This window comes from Limanda limanda, chromosome 3 (assembly GCF_963576545.1).
Source record: "Limanda limanda chromosome 3, fLimLim1.1, whole genome shotgun sequence".
Classification (NCBI taxonomy): domain Eukaryota; kingdom Metazoa; phylum Chordata; class Actinopteri; order Pleuronectiformes; family Pleuronectidae; genus Limanda; species Limanda limanda.
The window spans coordinates 19,841,896-19,859,604 of NC_083638.1; the positions used below are offsets into that span (position 1 = coordinate 19,841,896).

The 17,709-nt window shown below is 40.7% G+C and overlaps 1 protein-coding gene across 1 annotated transcript in view; it reads left to right on the forward strand.

Annotated features, from left to right (window-relative positions):
- The window catches only part of kiaa1549lb (KIAA1549-like b), a 58,475-nt gene that overhangs the window by 639 nt on the left and 40,127 nt on the right, over window positions 1–17,709 (forward strand). The window lies entirely within an intron of this gene.

Sequence of the window (17,709 nt, forward strand, 5' to 3'; positions counted from 1 at the left end):
CTTCTCTCCTCCTCCTCCTCCTCCTCCTCCTCCTGCAGATGGACTCATTATCTCTCCTCATGGTCTCATCTCAACTTCACCTCCCCTCTTCCCAATGTCCTGCATTCTGCATGTTCCACGGCAGAGGTTCATTACAGATGGTGGTGGGGTGGGGTGAGGTGGGTGAGGTGGGAGCTGTGGTGGGATTGCGGTGCAGCCACAGGACAGTCAGGCTTTCAGAGCATCAGGGTCAGCCAGATGACACACATGCTGTACCCACTCCGGCCGACGTAGCCGCCCTTCAGCCATGAACGCTCCATCACCTTTCTCCCCCTCATGCACTTCTACATTAATGAGTGTGTGAACGTCTCTGTGCATCAGCACAATTAGAAATGGAACCGATCGGGAGTGTGTGTGTCTCCGTCAGCCTCCTGTCCACGCAGTCAGCAAACTGTGCTGTGGTGGCTGGAGTCTCACCTCTGCTGATGCACTGCTACAGTAGCACAGCCTCCTCCTCCTCCTCCTCCTCCTCCTCCTCCTCCTCCTCCTCCTCCTCCTCCTCCTCCTCCTCCTCCTCCTCCTCCTCCTCCTCCTCTCAGTCAGCACATCCATTCTTTAACACATGAGCCAGGCAGCAGCACCTGAGCTGTACAGTACATACGTGCTGGAAGAGTCATACCAATACATACATTATTCATTTGTGGGACAAGGAGAGTGTGAACCTGGACTGTTGTCATTACTGTAGGTAGAAGAACTGCTGTAGGATCCTGAGGTGCGAGTGTTCACCAGTCGACATTTTAACTCTTTGAACTCTTTTAGCTCTTTTAATTATTGGTTTGAAAAAGGGGAACATTTAAAAAAAAAAAAAAAAAATGATCCAGAGATTTCTCATAGTCACACAGAGTATGTTTTCCATTGTAACTCTATGACGGAGTCCAGTATGTTCATGGAGGAGCAGCAACCCTCTTTACTACTTTCTAGATTTGAATTGATTGATTGATTTGTTGAGGTGCAAAGTCGTATGCTCACAAGAGATTCAGTTTGCATGACAGAAATTTCCTTTCCCGATTTTGTCTTTGCTGTCGAGCATTTTCTGTAAATCTCTCCAAAATAAAATCTATTTATCAAAGAGAAAGTTACTTTTAAGATTTATAAAAATCATTTGATTTGATTGTGAATCACAAAATGTGCTCAGTTGCCTTCAATCAGTGACAGAACCACTTTAATTGTGAATATCTTCCATTTTACACAGGTATAAAACAGACAGGCTACATATACAGTCATTGATTGAGATGGTTGCATCCTGGTTCATCTGTAGGCCATTCACACTAACACACATCCAACATCATTCAGCCTTTATAAAAGAACACATGATGAGCAAGAAAACTTATTTAAATATAAAATACAATATAAAATTATACGTCTTTGTTCGGATAAAATCACATATCAGGGTGTTGTGGATATAATATCCATCATGTCAGAGAAATCAAACTAGAGGCACCATTATCAGAGTGGAGGAAATCTACACTTATAATCACTACTTTTTAATGTTTATATTAGAGACCATTCACCGTCTAAGATAAAAAACATGATTGACAACAGACCTTAATTGATAAATGCCAGTTTACACTCCGTTGCTCCGAACAGGTAACCTCAGACTCACAGTTTCCTCTCTTGATGTGTGGAGCCAGTAGACATGTGGTTTCTATGGAAACGCCAATACTAACATTTCCCCCTCAAACTACATCAGTTGGAGTAGAGGACAGTGCAGGGTCGTCTTCACGCAGTCAGATTGATTTTTAATTCCCTCACAGGATCTCTTGTTTGCTTTCTTATAAACGCAGCAGGAGGAATCGTGTCCACAGATCAGCTCCAGGACTCAAAGTAGGAATATTTATTCGCTTCCTCTGACGTCAGCTCTGTTTACTCCGACTCCGACCACAACAACGCGCCCGCCGCTCCTGAGCGCTGACAGCTTGGTTTTGATGGGGGTTAACCTCCTAGACCTCTCGCCGTATGAGATTCCATCCCTGGGCTTTTGCCAGTCATCACTTTCTGCTTAAGAAAACATTAAAAGGAGACATGACAGTATGGGATTCAAAAACCCTGTTTCCTATTTGCAATGCAGTCCAGGGATTTTTTAATCCATAAAATGACTATTAATGTGCATCACGTAACCAGCGAGCTGCACAACACGACCCTCTCTCTCTTTGCTTTGCTTCGTTTTCCCTTGTTTTCATGTGGTTAAGCATCATGCAGTTTTCTTCCCCTCCGTCTGGTTTAGCCTTTTCAGGGGTTGTCACGATGGTTAATGTTCAAACTACTTCCAGGAATTGGTTTTTAAAAATAAAGAGCCGTGACTCACTCTGGGGCTGATGACCTGTCCGCACCAGCTCTGGGGTTTTCAGGAGCAAATAAGGGATGGGATTTTTTTCCCGGGTTATTGTTTATTTGCCTCGTTCCCCCTCATTGCAGTGATTTACTGTCCCGTAGTTAATTATGTTGCGGGTGAGCGTGTCAGGAGGGCTTTCCCCTGTGTGTGTGTGTGTGTGTCTGTGTGTGAGTCTGCAGTCACATGCTTTCTCCTGAGTTGTGGCCTCGGTTGTACCTCGTCCTGATGCAAACATTAGTCATTGTGAACACCGGTGATATCCATGTTAAAGGACTGGTTTATATTCTATCCACAACCCTCTGCCTGTTTTCTCCTGAGCGTTACGCAGGTGTTCCAACAGGGAGACGAGCTCGACTCAACATTACGTAAGAAGTTGAGTGACAGAAATGAAAACGCTTAAGGGGCAGGAAGCGATTGTTAACGTGTAATTTAAAATATATTTGTGCAGGTAAATGAGCTTTCATTATGAAATCCCTTCTCGCCTGTAGTTTACTCCCAGGATTCTTTCAGTCTGCCTCTGTCAGATTTTAAAGAAAGTCAGAAGGTCCACAGTCTCCTTCACTGCTGTAAACACTTCTACAACAACATAGATACAGCGATAAGGAGACAGGCCGCTAATTAGTATTGTGGACCATCTGCCACATATTATCCCTCATATAGTCCAGTGCAATCAGGGAATATTGTGTTTGTTGTTTTGTATGTGTGTGTGTGTGTGTTTGTGTGTGTGTGTGTGTTTGTGTGTGTATGTGTGGGTTATGAGCTGTCTCCATGTTTCCCTCCAGTATCTCCCTGCACCTTTACGTCTCCATCTTGCTCCGTCTCTCCCTCCCTCTGTGTCCCTCTGTGTCCTCCTGTGTTGTGGATGTTAGGCTTGGCTCTGCTGCGGCTGCAGATTTATTAGGACACACTGTATGATGCAGCTCGCCGCTCCACCCAAGGCCTCTGTTTAATCATGCCGGACCACAGCAGAGGAGGGCACCAGGGGACGGATTCTCTGGGACATTTAGGGCTCTCCAATCTGACGACCGCCATAAACTCCTCATCTCATCTTCTGGATTTAATATAGCGCGACTGTCCAATGAATCTCTAAGATTTAGCTGACATAAGTGATTAAGATATTAAGGCAAATTAAAATTTGAAAATATAAATCCACTCACTATATCAAAATGCAGACGAGATAGACAAACTTAGAGTAAACTGTCAACAGATTTCCTGTAGATGTTGTGTAGACAGGCTTTAGTCATGGTTTGTTTGTCATCTGAAATATGTGCAAACCGCTACTTCCACTTGTTTCTATTTTACAAAATAAGAAAGTTGAAAGTGTGATTTGATGAAATCACTTTAGCCTAACTTCTGAACAATCACTGTGTATTCACGTGCTCCTCAGAAGTTCCCATTTCCCGAGTCCTTGTTCCCGACCTTGTGTGTCCGTGTGCTTTGAAGTCGGAAAGTGGGGAAAAAAAACATAAACGCTGAAAACAAAGCTTGTTGAATTTACGAGTTTAACGTGTTCAAACAACACCTTGACATCTCTTTCCAATATTTGCACAATAATGAAGATCAAAGAATAAAGGATCAGGTGTGAGTTATAAGACATAAATAATCTAAAACGTCTGTATCAGGTGCTTGTGACAGATGGAAACAGTTTGCAAACTGACAAAAAGTTCTCATTAGAACCTAGAGCTGATTGTAAAAATATGTTCATTGGTTTAAAGTGATGACGTCAGCAACTCTTCAACTCAAGTTGCTGTTCCGACTTGATATGAAGCGCATGTGAATATTTCCAGCAGAGGTCCAAGAATGATTCTGACCTCATTTGAACGCCCAATGATTCAATGAGGGAATCAGGTGTTTGCAGCTCCTACATTTTGCACTCGTGTTTCCAGTTGTCCAGACCGATGAGACTTCTGCTCAGGTTGAAATGTTCACTGCATTTCACCAGACTTCATGCAGTGTGATTTTTAAATGTGCTATTTATCTCACTCCAACAGCTGCAGAAAAGCTCAGAGAGTCGGGGAGATGTCAATCACGTGTGGTCTGTGCATGCACCGCACAATCCTGAAGTGAGGTCTAATTATCCCAAATAAGTGAAATCACCCGTGTGGGTTTATCATGTCAGGACTTTCAGACGTTCCTTGACGCGTATTTAAAGGAAACTGAAAGATTGGATATGGCTCTTACGAGTTATTCCAGAGAATCACTTCTTGGGATTCACAGATGGGGCCTTAACTCCAAAATACATTATTAATATGTAGATTTAAAAATGTAGGAGGGTTTTCAGCAGAAATGAATGAGGCTGGATCAGATCTTAATTTTGATCTCTGCTGTGTATAAATGAGGGAGACAAGAGGGTGAGGAAGAGGCTGAGATAGAGGGTCATCAGTCATTTTTAATGGCGTCACTGTCATCATATCATATTCAGTCCACTTACAGATGGAAATGCTAAGTGTAGCTGTGGGCTTTGCTTTTTTACACACATGCCTCTGTGGCATTTCAGCTAATATCTTTTCACCTCTGAACGAGTGAACATGAATCACAGAAGCCCAATGAATCCTGGGATACGTTCGCCTGAGTTGGATCCGCCGCTCCGAGCCTTCGTAGCTTGAGGATGAAAGGACGCATTTGTTGGAGTCTTCAGAACCGGACAGCCGCTCAATAATCGGTTTTCACCAGCAGTCTCTCTGAAGTATGCCGTCCCTCACACAGCTAAAGTTCAAATGTGTTAAAATAAATTAAGACTTTTGACATTTAAAGTTAATTACATTCAAGTTCTTTCCATTGTTTCCTAGCCAGCCCTGGCATTAGCAGCTGTAACCAATCCAGCACCGAACTTCATTCCTGTACTCGTCTTTAGTGCTGCAAAGAGAAGCCAAACTTAATGCCTGTGTTTCTATCAGCCCTGGCGAAGGAGTGCTGCCTAAAGTGTGTGTGTATACCCCTTGTCTTGTAAATGCAGTGATGGCTGAAGCTCTTGGCAAGCTACCATTACTACCATCCACCCCCCCGGCAAGTAACCGTCCTTTGTGGCAGGGAAAATAAAGGCCTTTTCAGACATGACCTGCAGGTAAACTCTGGAAAATTGGCTACAGAGTTTACCCGTACTCTGCCGCACATGCACAACACAACACAGCGGGAGGTTCTCTGCACAGACACGTTCACAACAGCATCAAATCCTTTGCATTATTCAGGCGAGAGGAGGAGTAGCCGGGTGCAGCCGACACAATCGTGTTTACAGCAGCCCGACACCGTCGTCAGCTCCCATCGCCACCAACACTCTTGACATCTTCGTTGGTGTCTTCTGTGTGAATGACGGCACTTTTTCACCAGGAGATATTTGTTGTCATTTTGTTTTGTTTTTCATTTTTTGCGTCGGTCGTGTGTTAGAAGCATTGTCTCCTTTCATGTTGTCATTTGAGTTGTTGTTCACATAGAAAAATACAGATGAATGGGACATTGTTGGTCTGTGACCTCGTTTCCAGTAAGAAATATTTTACGACCACAACGATCATATTGTCATGTAAATGTGGGTATGCCATTCTTTTCAGTGCTCTAATTGGATTATATAGAAATTGAGGCTACGCTGGGATAATTGAACATGCGTCGGCTTCCAGTGGAATCACATCATGGTGAGAAAATTGTGAAATTTCTGTTTGATTTAAATGAAAAGGGTCTTACCAACATTCATTGAACTTATTGTCTGAGGAGTTTTCTTTTCTGGTAGAATGCTTCATATATTAACTTCTATATATCTTTATATATATCTCTATATCTTATCAATATAGGAGCATCAGGTACATCTCCCAGTTCTGATAGGAATTATTCTACAGTCTAATTTATTTAAGAACTAATTCATTACAAACGTAAGCATCCCCATGTAGCACCAAGATAAAGAGATATCAACCGGAGTAAACTATGACTGTAACACATTAGTCTATAGAGAAGCCTCTCATTTTAAATCTCCGTGACATCACTGATTCAGTGCCTTGCTCTGATTTCTAGCTTTAGTGAGGCAGGTGGAGAGAGGACGAAGCCAACGTGCTGCAAAGACGACAGCATCAGCGAAGCATCAAAAGTCCTGGGGAAGGATAAGCTGAACTCAGAAAGCATTAAAGGAAATGTTCGTTTTAGAAGCCTATCTTATAAATCAGTAATCAGACTGTCTTAGGATTTTAAGTCCGTCCTTCCGGAGTACAGAAGTAGGTTTTGAGCTCATACTCATCCACGTTGGAGGTAATTCTAATAACTTGTACAAACAGAAGAAAGTTTTGTTGAAGTTTGAATGTGTGAGGCCAAAGTTATGTAAAGGTACGGCCTTATAATTTGTCATAAATAAAGAACATTTTCTTTCTGCCACGTACACACAATCACACACACACAATCACACACACACCAAAACACACAGACTTTTATTGGTATTCATTAATCTATTGCAAGTCACATTTGTTTGATTTATGCTTTACCTTAAGTCTAAATATGAGACAGGCTATTCCCCACTGGGCCATTCATTACTGGGATGATCAGAGTGTTTAGCTCCACTGCCTCTGGAGAACATCTAAGATACACACACACACACACACACACACACACACACACACACACACACACACACACACACACACACACACACACACACACACACACACACACACACACACTCCAGGTCATACCCATTTGTAACAAAAGTCCAGTCTGGCAAGTTTCTGAGGTTTTCTCCCTTCATCCTCCGTGGATATCTTATTAATTTGTCCTCAGAGACTGTGTGTGTGTGTGCGTGTGCGTGTGCGTGTGCGTGTGTGTGTGTGTGTGTGTGTGTGTGTGTGTGTGAGTGCGTGTGTGTGTGATTTGCTCAAACTTGCTACTCTCAGCACTTTGTAACCAGCCGCAGTGAGGGAACATTACTTTGTTTCTCAAAATCATGTGTATTGCATCAATATTTTTGAAGCTGAAATACAGCTCAGTACAAGATCTGATATATTGCACAGGAGATCCAGAGCTCAATACTTAAACTATAAAAATGGATGTGTATATTTTTCCATCTAGCAACCAAACAAACAAACCAAATGTAATATGTTTTCACAGCACATACAGTCACAGTGAAATGCAGTGTGTGGGTGTGGATGTGTGTGTCTTTCCTGACCTTGTGTGTCCTTGTTGGCTGTGGCATCGTAATGCATTACATACTAATCAAGGTCAGGAGTGTGTCCTTAGATAGATCATACTTCATGGTACACACACACTTACAGTCATAATATTGTCACCTTGGAGACAGGCCTCTCCTTGACGGTGGACATCATCATGAGATATGAATGACAGCCGTTTAGCTGAGCACATTAAATCATCATAGTAGTTGGGACGGGGAATAACAGAATATCAGATTTATAAAGTAAGTCATTAAGGAAGCAGTTTCAACCCTGAATCAAAAAAGCTAAAGGTATCAAGGTCTGTAGTCTTGTTTTCTTCCATAAAGAATAATCAGATTACAAGTGGACACAACAACTATATAGAGAATGAGATGAAAGGGGGGGAAAAGGTAAAACAAAGAAAAGCACCATCACAAAATTCGATTATTTCTATTTAGTTTGTCCATTTCCTCAAAGAAAAACACAAACAAACAAAAGAACATTTACTATTTTTAATATCTTTATACTTTAACCAATATGGCGCCATAGCGGCAGTGTCTCCATTTTGATGTGTATTGTTGTGTCCCATTTCTCATTCTAATGAAAAGATGCTACCTATAAGCAAAACCATTACTGAAACAACAGCTTCCATGGGAACATCCATCCTCTTTAAAGTATCTATGTACCCACCATTAATCTAGACCTGCAGGATTCATAATCCCAGTCAAACCCCCTAATCAAGACTTTTTTAAGAGTTGCTATCAGATTATGAGTCGTCTGCCAACCAAATCGGAATCAGAGAACATTCTCCCAGCAGATGGTCTCATCTGAACTCTGACTCTTCCTGCAGTGTGATCTGTTTGTCCACCCACGTTTTGGACGGTCACCAGGAGAATCAATTAAAAAACATCCTTCCTTCTTTGCGCTACATTAAGCTTTTAATTCTCCCTTCAAGAGTAGTCTCTGCAATCTGCACTTTCTAAGGGCAGAAAAGTATTTTGAAGCCAGCATGTCCCAGAACCATTATATCCGTGTTACGACCCCATCGTGGCACAGAGATAGTATCTTACCTGTAGGTATTTATTGAAAAATAAGAGATTTGTCTGTATTGTATAGATGCAGCTCTTTGTTGCCGTTTGGTGCAAAAGCAGAGAGATGTAACACGTGCTGCATGTACCACATCTGAAAAAAGCTGTTTATATGCTTCACTCGTAAAGCAGGCGAATGGTGTGTCCCTGCGGGAAGATTTGAAAGAAGTCACTATTTTATGTGTATGCAAAGTCAGACAGGTTAACGACAGGAGCTGGGATGATCATAAATACTGAAATACAAAATGAGTAATCACTGAGACAATAGTTTTCAACACCCACTGCATCGGCGGCATCGTGCAGTTTGTGCTGTGGCCTTGACGAGATGTGAAGGCTGCAGCCAGTGAGCAGGTTTACATTGGAAACTATCAGTTTTCCCTCGTGTCACATGCTACCACTGTGTGTTGAGATAACAGAAAGTTGTCTCTCTGTACTTCTCCACAACCTCTTCCAACCAGGCTTACGTCATTGTTTTCCAAAAGCTAAAGAACCGCTAACTGCTTTAAGAACACAATGTTAAAGAGCACACATATGACATCTCTTGAAAGCCATTGTAGCAACTGCCTTTAAAAATAATCTTCCCTTCTTTTCTTATTTTAATAACAAATTTGACATCATAGAAAGACTGAAGATTTTTACCTGGAACTTAAAAAATATAACTTAATAAGAAACATCCTTAGTTCTGCCCTGACACAGTACTTGAGTTCAGGTTATCTTTCTAAAAAACTATGTTCACAATACTCCTATATTAACCCGATTAAAATAAGAATCTGTTCTAACATGTTAACCGGAATCTGAATGAAATATTCTATGGGCAACTCATGTAAACATCATACTGGGAATAATATCGTATTCAGAACAAGGCCAGTAGTCTGAATATTGCTGTCCACGTAACCGGGTCATTGTGTGGTACTGTAAACTGAAGCAGTCTTTGTCCATAGGGCCACAGCAGTTATTGCTGCTGTTTAGTCCCTGGATGGTACATCTCAATCATAACAAAAAAAGGCTTTGTTGTGAACCAGCACGATTTGAAAAGGTCGGTTGGTGAAAAAGCAATGTCACAATTTCACGGCTGCCGTTAGTTTTTTTTATTGTGGGCCCTCTGCCGGAACAATTTTGGACACATCTTCCGTTGATTTTGCAACTTCCCATCATAGTTAGCCTTTCTTAGGGGATGTAGAAAATCAGAAAAAAGAAAATCCATTTTTACCTTTTGGTTCTGTCTTCAAACTCAGGTCTCACCTCTGGTTTTCACTTTGCAACAAATAATAATCTCCTCTCGTTCTTAATATTTGAACATTTGTATGAGCTGGTCTGAGAAAAGACAGAAAACAATTGTACACATCAACTGTGAATATGAGCTCTTTGTTTTCTCAGCTGTTTTTCCTCACAATTACTGCGCTTGATTATACATTTTCACTCAGCTTAAGGGTTGTCACACTATTACTTCTAAATCATATAATTGCATACGTCAGTTTACTACACTGTAGTGTGTAATCACTGTAAAATGATATTGTAACAAAAGAGTCAGTGACTCACAATAATTCAATGAAAGAAAAAAACTGTGCTTGATTGTAAATAACTCAAGTGACGATTAAAGGGCTCTGATCTAAATATCTGTTAAATTAGCGTGCAGGATTTCTCATCAGTATTTTCATCCTGCTTGTAAACGGGATGGGAGGATGTTGGATGGCGGCCGTCACACTCGTGGCTGCACTGGCCGTGTTGTGTTGTGTTGAGCTGAGGATTCAGCAGCGGCCTTTGTCTGAGAGCTCATCCATCACGCTGCCTGCTGAGGTCGGCGGCGGCGGTGATCTCTGTGTTTGAGTGTCAAGGTTGAACAGCGTCGGTGTTGTAGCTCAAACGTGTTGTTGGATCTGGCGTTCAGCCGTTGCAATCTGCATAATAGTGTTTTTATTTTATTTTTATTCCTTTTATATCTTTAACGTTTCCCCTGCTCTTCTTTCTCTCTGTGCTAAATGTTCCCACAAAGGGAGGAGTGGTGTGAACCAGTTCAGGTTGTTGTTTCTTTTCCTGTTTTCTACGAAAGAAGTGGATAAACTTCAGCAAATATTTCAGTGAAACAGCTCATTGTGTTTTCTTGTTTGACATCATTGCACTGCAGGATAAAGATATATGGCCATTTGAACGTTTCCCACTGACTCACCAACACTAACAGAACATTACCAGTAGTCTAATTATGGAGTAGTGGTCTCCAGTGTGGGAACAATGCACCTGCAGAGATGCACAAGCAAAGGCTGTAATTTCCTTTACAATTTATACTATATCATCATGGTCAATGAAATATTTGTAGAGTGAATAATTATGAAAAATGCATGTGACAATTTTCCAGTGCCGATTAAAAACCAAGGATATTCAAGCTACAATAGTATTGGATGAAGAAAGGCAGCAAATATTCATGTCTGAGAGGATGAAACCACTGAAGTTTTAGCTTTTTTTTTGTTAAATTTGTAAAACAGTCCATTCATTATCTGCTAATTGGCCTTATTAATGGGCCTAATGAGCTGTTTAGATCTAATTCCAATTTCAACACTTCCAAACTGTATCCAGTGTATAAAGATGTATATTGCATTTCTGTCCTTATTATGTGGAATATTTGGATTTAAAAAGAGATAAAATCCCAAATCCTTCCAAATCCTAAGATTCCAGGTAAACCCTGACGTGGTGGTCTTCTGCTGCTGCTACTGGCCGTGACCCCAGGTTGTCCCACATTGTGATTGTGTGACCTGTGTTCATTCTTGTGTTTGACTCAAGTGTGGATCTCCGAGGGGATCATGGAGGCTTAACAGGCTTAACCCACCTTCTTATCCCTCTTTGTCCCCATCCCTCCGTCCTCGTCATGCCCTGACGAACCACCGCTGCTCACACAGTCCATAAACATGGTCAGGGTCTGCATCTGCTCGGCCTCATATGTTAGTGGTTGTCAGTATAAGGGTCTGGTCCTCTTAGTAGTTCTTGTTACACAGATGTGGAGGTTGTCTGCCTTACAGTCGTATTATTGTGTCTATTTAAAATATTTTTCTTTCATTTGTGCTTTTCTTTTGAAATGCTGAAAACATTCAGAACACCCTGCACCAGGCTCAGGTATAGGACGGTGAATGGTTCCAATGGTTCCTGTGGTAAACAAACAGATTTGTTTTTGTCGTGCCACCTGAGATCATCTCCTTCTGCATCCTGTTTATGTTAATACAGATGACATGGGCGACATGAATTATTTATGGTTGTTACAGGATCACGCTGGTGTTATTTGCCATCTGCAGTAAATGCAGAAGAGAAATTGTCCTCAATGACACAGATCTTAAAATTAAAGGAGCAAAATGCCTTGAGCTGAGATTTACCATAAATAACTTATTGGTACAATAAATGCAGATTAATTAAGAGCTGACTGCTTTTTTTAAACGATGCTCTTCTGTGTTGAATTCTGCAGGAAATTCTTTAACAAAAGGGAAAGGAACATTTAAGTTGTTTTTCCACACCTCTACCCAACAGGGATAATAGTTATTTTGTGCAATCCTGTTTTTCTCCAGACTTTACTTCACCGGGGCCACAGCAACAATTGTATCGATCTGTTATATTGATAGTTAGAACTGTGGCAGCATCTTAATCAGGTTGCTGGATGTCAGTGATGGAATGTCATGAAGATATTTACGTAGTGCAATTTTGGGGGTTAGGTCTACTTTTTGATTATACATTAAGTAGTGATTTTCTGTCCAAAAAAAGAAAAAAAATTCATCAAGTCACCAGTTCACAATACCTCTGAATTATGGAGAAGGCGACGCCTAGGTTTGGAGCCACTGGACTAAAATAATGAATTGTATATAAAGTAACTTTAATCTATCAACACCTCAATGCGCTACAGCAAAATTACAGATAAATTATCTCATATAGAATTTGTACCACAAAGACGTCTTAGATTATTGTAATTGTCCAGAATCTTCTCCTTCTCCCGTGCATAGTCCCTGCCGCTGCTGCGTCACTACCTGGTGTCCTCCACTGACCCCCACCTGTCATTTCACACCCACTGTCGTAATCCCCCCGACCCATCACATCCCCAGCATGCAGCTAAACTCTCACACTCATCTCTCGCTTTCTCTGATATGCACGACCCCAGGAGACGGCCACCAGCTCCGGTTTGACACAGTCCCTTCTCTCGCTGTCTCTGTGTGTGTGTCCAACACACCCAGTGTAAGTGTGTTGGGTTATACCAGGACAAGACTTTATCTAAAGGGATAGTTGAAGGAGCAGTGACGTGAAGACTGTTCCTGCAGATTCATTGGACGTGTCTAAGATTATCGGGTTTGGAGGTTTGTTAGTTTATGATATAGGATTAATATGCACATATTTAAACTCAGTTTTGCTTAGATGATTATAATTATTGATATAAAAGAAATAATGCTTTTGCACAATCTCAGTAACAAAGCCTTTCTGTTTCTGTTTTCGTAAATGAAACTTGGATGTATTTTGCTTCCATGGCAAAGATATTGTGTGTGTTTACCTTTTGCTTTTATCTGTAGCTCCCCCAGTCGCTCTGTCTGCTTTCAGCCCTGACAGTTCAGAGGACGGTGCTGCCTCTGGGCGCCGTGCTGAAGTGAAAGATGACTGGTTTTTAATGGGACTGGGTTTACTTGCAGGAACCGAGCGAGTCCTCTGACATCCAGTCATCCGGTTTCCATCTGATCACCCCAAGCCTCAGAGGAATATTTCAACCTAGAAATATTTTCAAATTTCATATACCGTTAATTCAGATGTCCCTTAACCAACCTACCTTGAATGTCAGACATAATTTGAAATAATATTATTACATGTATTATAATAATATCATAATTTTGAATTGTTGAGTGGTAACGGTAGCTTGATATAACTGTTTTAAAACGTATTATTAATGTTTGCGGGATTAGCGGTATGCTGAACATGCAAAGTTTTATTCGTTGAGATAAAGATATTTTAACATGTCATCCCAAATAAAATATAAGCTCTTGACTATAATATTGAAAGGCAATTCTTTGTGCATTCAGCGATATTAACACATCCATTAGATAAAAATAAGTTACAATAAATAAATAAAATTAAAATTAAAACACTCTGCAATCCATAAGCAGTGGAATATAAATAAATAGCATTGGAAGCATGGTAGGTATTAAATCACACAATTAAATTGAAAGGCCAATTGAAATTAAGATTTTAAACACAAAGCGAAGTATTTTAAAGGCCACTGAAACATTTAAATGTCTTTTAAAGGAAAATCTTTGCTGGTAGAACGTACAATATTAATGACATTCCCTCCTGATTTCGTAGCAATTTTCATCATTTTAAAATAACATCTCTCCTTAATGTGCTTTATGTGCTGCACTTGTGATGTATATGTAATGAGATGCAGTGGCCCGGAGACAACCCAAGACAAGTTCCCTATGGGACAATAAATTATACCTTACTTTGAGTTACCTTAATTTACCTTACCTTAATTTAGCTTTCTATAGCTTAATTGACCTTACCTTACCTTAATTTACCTTTCTTTACCTTAATAGACCTTGTCTTACCTTACCTTACCTTACCTTACCTTACCTTACCTTACCTTACCTTACCTTACCTTACCTTACCTTACCTTACCTTACTTTACCTTACCTCACCTGACTTGGAGTTGATTGTATTGAACTGAATTTTTATGTTTTGCTTGTGGACAAAACAACTCACATTCAAGAAAATACCAACAAAAACTTCAAACACATATACAGGCTATGAAATTAGCTGTGAACATAATTTGCCTGAACTCAAAATAGAAATGACCCTTATTTGACTCTACACACTGCAGACACTGCAGACACTACAGGTTATTTTATTTGTGTTATTTCATTGTCAGCATTTGTCAGTTTTTGGCATATTAATTATCAGGTATTGAGGATTATTTCTGTCCCTTGAACAATGTATGAAAAAAACATCCAGGCATTTGGCTGATTTTCATGGTCATTCACACTCTTGCATTATCTTTATTATTTCTATACAGTTTATACCGGCTGTGTTGTTGATGTGATGGTTTACTTCAGGGACCTCACTGTCGAGCAACATTCATAAACTAAAATGCTTTTGAACCAGCTTGTGCCTCCTAATGAAACAATACATGTCCTTATGTCTCAGGTCAGGATTAGTTGAATGTATAATCTTCAGTGTGTTTCCTGGCGGAGCAGTAAAACATGTACAATATGGACAATGACTTATTGTACAGTAAGAGAAACACAGATACGAAAGCTCACTCTATTGTTTAGTCAGCAGTGTTTCCAAATTTAGGAATTTAATCACTTCATTATCTCTGGGCTCATTAAACGCTCTTGTTTCTATATTTTGCCTTTTGTACGACTTCATATTTCACATAATACAAAAACACTGTTAAAGTGCTGAGTTTCCACAGATGTTCTGGTTCGATATGTCTATATCCTTCATTCACTGAACTGCCGTTCTCAGCTCACATAATGAAGCACAGAAATCAGTTGGTTTTGCTGCTTTTTGTCCATTTTTCACTTAGAGGGTCTGAGCCAGCAGGAGTTTGGGCCAGCAGATATATGATCCCTCACGTGGGAGTAGAGAGAATGTGTCCCCTGTCACCTTCCAAAAAGCTTTCTAAACGCCCTGAATAAGGGCTCTCATGTGTGTTTTACTGAGCCAGTGCTGCAGAGGAAAACATAGAAACACTCCATTGGAACATTTTCCTAATAGAGACGCAGCTACAGGAATAAATGGCTGAAAAAAATCAAGTGGTGGGCTATTTAGAAATGACAATGCTACCAGAGCCGTAGTGCTCAATGTGAACATGTCTGGTCATTCAATCACTTTTCTCTGTCTTTGCTCATTGTCACATTTACACACACACACACACACACACACACACACACACACACACACACACACACACACACACACACACACACACACACACACACACACACACACACACACACACACACACACACTAACACACACACACACTAACACACACACTCACACACACACACACACACACACACACACACACACACACACACACACACAGGGACAAGGACAGTGGAGAAAAGCCTTAGCGAGCAGTAACAGGAGAAGACGGAGAGCAGCAACCTAAGCCATGAGTACAGTGTCCTGAGCTGTTCTGTCAGGACAGAAGTGTCCACATTATTAGACTAAAATGGACGAAGAGCCTTAGTATCAGTGGATTTGCTAATTGTAATCTGGAGCGAAGGAAAGAAAGAGAGAGTAAGACAGAAAGTAGAAGGAACAATACACAACGTGAGATTCTTCAGCTTCACCTGAGTCAGTGGTCAATGTGTTGTCCAGTGCTTGTTTTGTTTGGTTGGGTGGGAGTGCATTTTTTAAATCCTTAAATTCTGCATTGGTTTTATGGTACATTTAGCAAAACATTTGAATGAATGTGCTTATTGATTAACTATCCTTCATATTTTCACACGTTGCGCTCTACAGAACAACACAGGTAAAAAAGGTATCTAGACATCTGACAGTGTAACCTTGTTTGGCTTCTTTTCCGAGTTTCTGTTCAGTCAGACGTCGCGTTACGATCACGTACGGCTGACTGACGTGTTGCAGCGAGTCGATTCCTCGCTCTCACTCTCAATCCTCTCTCTGAATCATTTTCCCTGACATCTTTTTGAGTTCATGGTCTGTGAGAGATGTAATTCACGGCTGTTTTGTCTCCCTCTCGGCACTAAAGATGTCAGGAGACTGTAAACAGCCTGTAGAAACTCCTGCAGGTTAAACACGGACTTCAATGGGATGTAAAGAGCTTGTAAATAATGCTAGTGTTAAATACCATAGTTGCAGTCGTCTGTCAGAGATTATCTGAGATAATGAATGAACGTTTTGTTTTCTGAGGCTGTAACAGCAAAACACTAGAGTGTGCTGGATTGAGGAATAACATATTCAATTTACTCGTCTCTGGTATAATTTCTGCTGCAAATGACTTATGATGAAGGAAGAACACACTAATAGCCAGTTAGCCAATCTACTGTTTGTACTGGTCACTCATAAAGGATCATGATTATTCCTTGTCGTTTGCTGCGTAATGTGAATAAATCTTTATACATGACCTCATCCATGAACACAATTTGTGCCCAGGTAAATTTTCATCAGCAATGGTGTTGAAGACTCCCATGATGCCATGCTGCTTCAAGACTTCATCAAACTGAGTCTTTTATTGCTTTGATATGAGATCCTTAGCGGCCAAATCACATAGTGTACACTTACTTTTGTACACCTAGTGGTGAATTGTCATTTAGCAGCTGAATACCCCTCACCTTACCCTCCCCCTCCAATAATGTAAGAGAACCTGTGGTAGTCTTCAGTTTAAAGGTGTTCAGTTTGTCCACTCTGGGCTACTGTAAAAAACATGGCAGCCTCCGTATAGAGGACCCGCTCCTGACGTAAATTTACAGTATTTAAATGTAAAATGCGAATTCCATGGTAAAGAAAACAACAATTTGTACAATTTAGATGAAACTAACTAGCGAAAAAAACCCCGGGGTTATTTTATAATCAATTTCTGCCAATAGATCCCTTATCACCTAAGTTTTACGCACTGAACCTTTAAAAAAAATGCATCATCTGTGTTCAAGCACTATGAATCCACGCGACAAACAAATTGTGTTCCTTGGCCTAACTTGAAACTTAATTTTCTGAAAAACCCAAACAACAGACAAACAGAAAACAAACAGAAAATCAGTCAAGACCAAAAACTTTCTGTAACCTCCTCATCAGAGTCAGTGACTTATGATTCAGTGACTGACCATGAGCGATTGTCTGCACTCTTGTGGGGTTAAATGTCTGCTGGGCTTTGTTCCAGACAGCTCATGCGTGTTCAGCCTGCTGTGCTGATTACACCCTCTGTAAATACATAAATTCATAAATCACATATTCCTGGATGCTTGTGACATCCTCATTCCCTCCACACCGTCTCCTCATCAGTGCATAGGATCACAGATCCCTGCTAACCGCTCCTGCAGCCCTGCATGTACATGAGGCTGCAACACGTATATATATCCAACTTTTGCTCATTTATTATTCTCTTCTCGCTTCTTCCAGCCTCACGATTGAAGCGCTTATTTATCCTTTT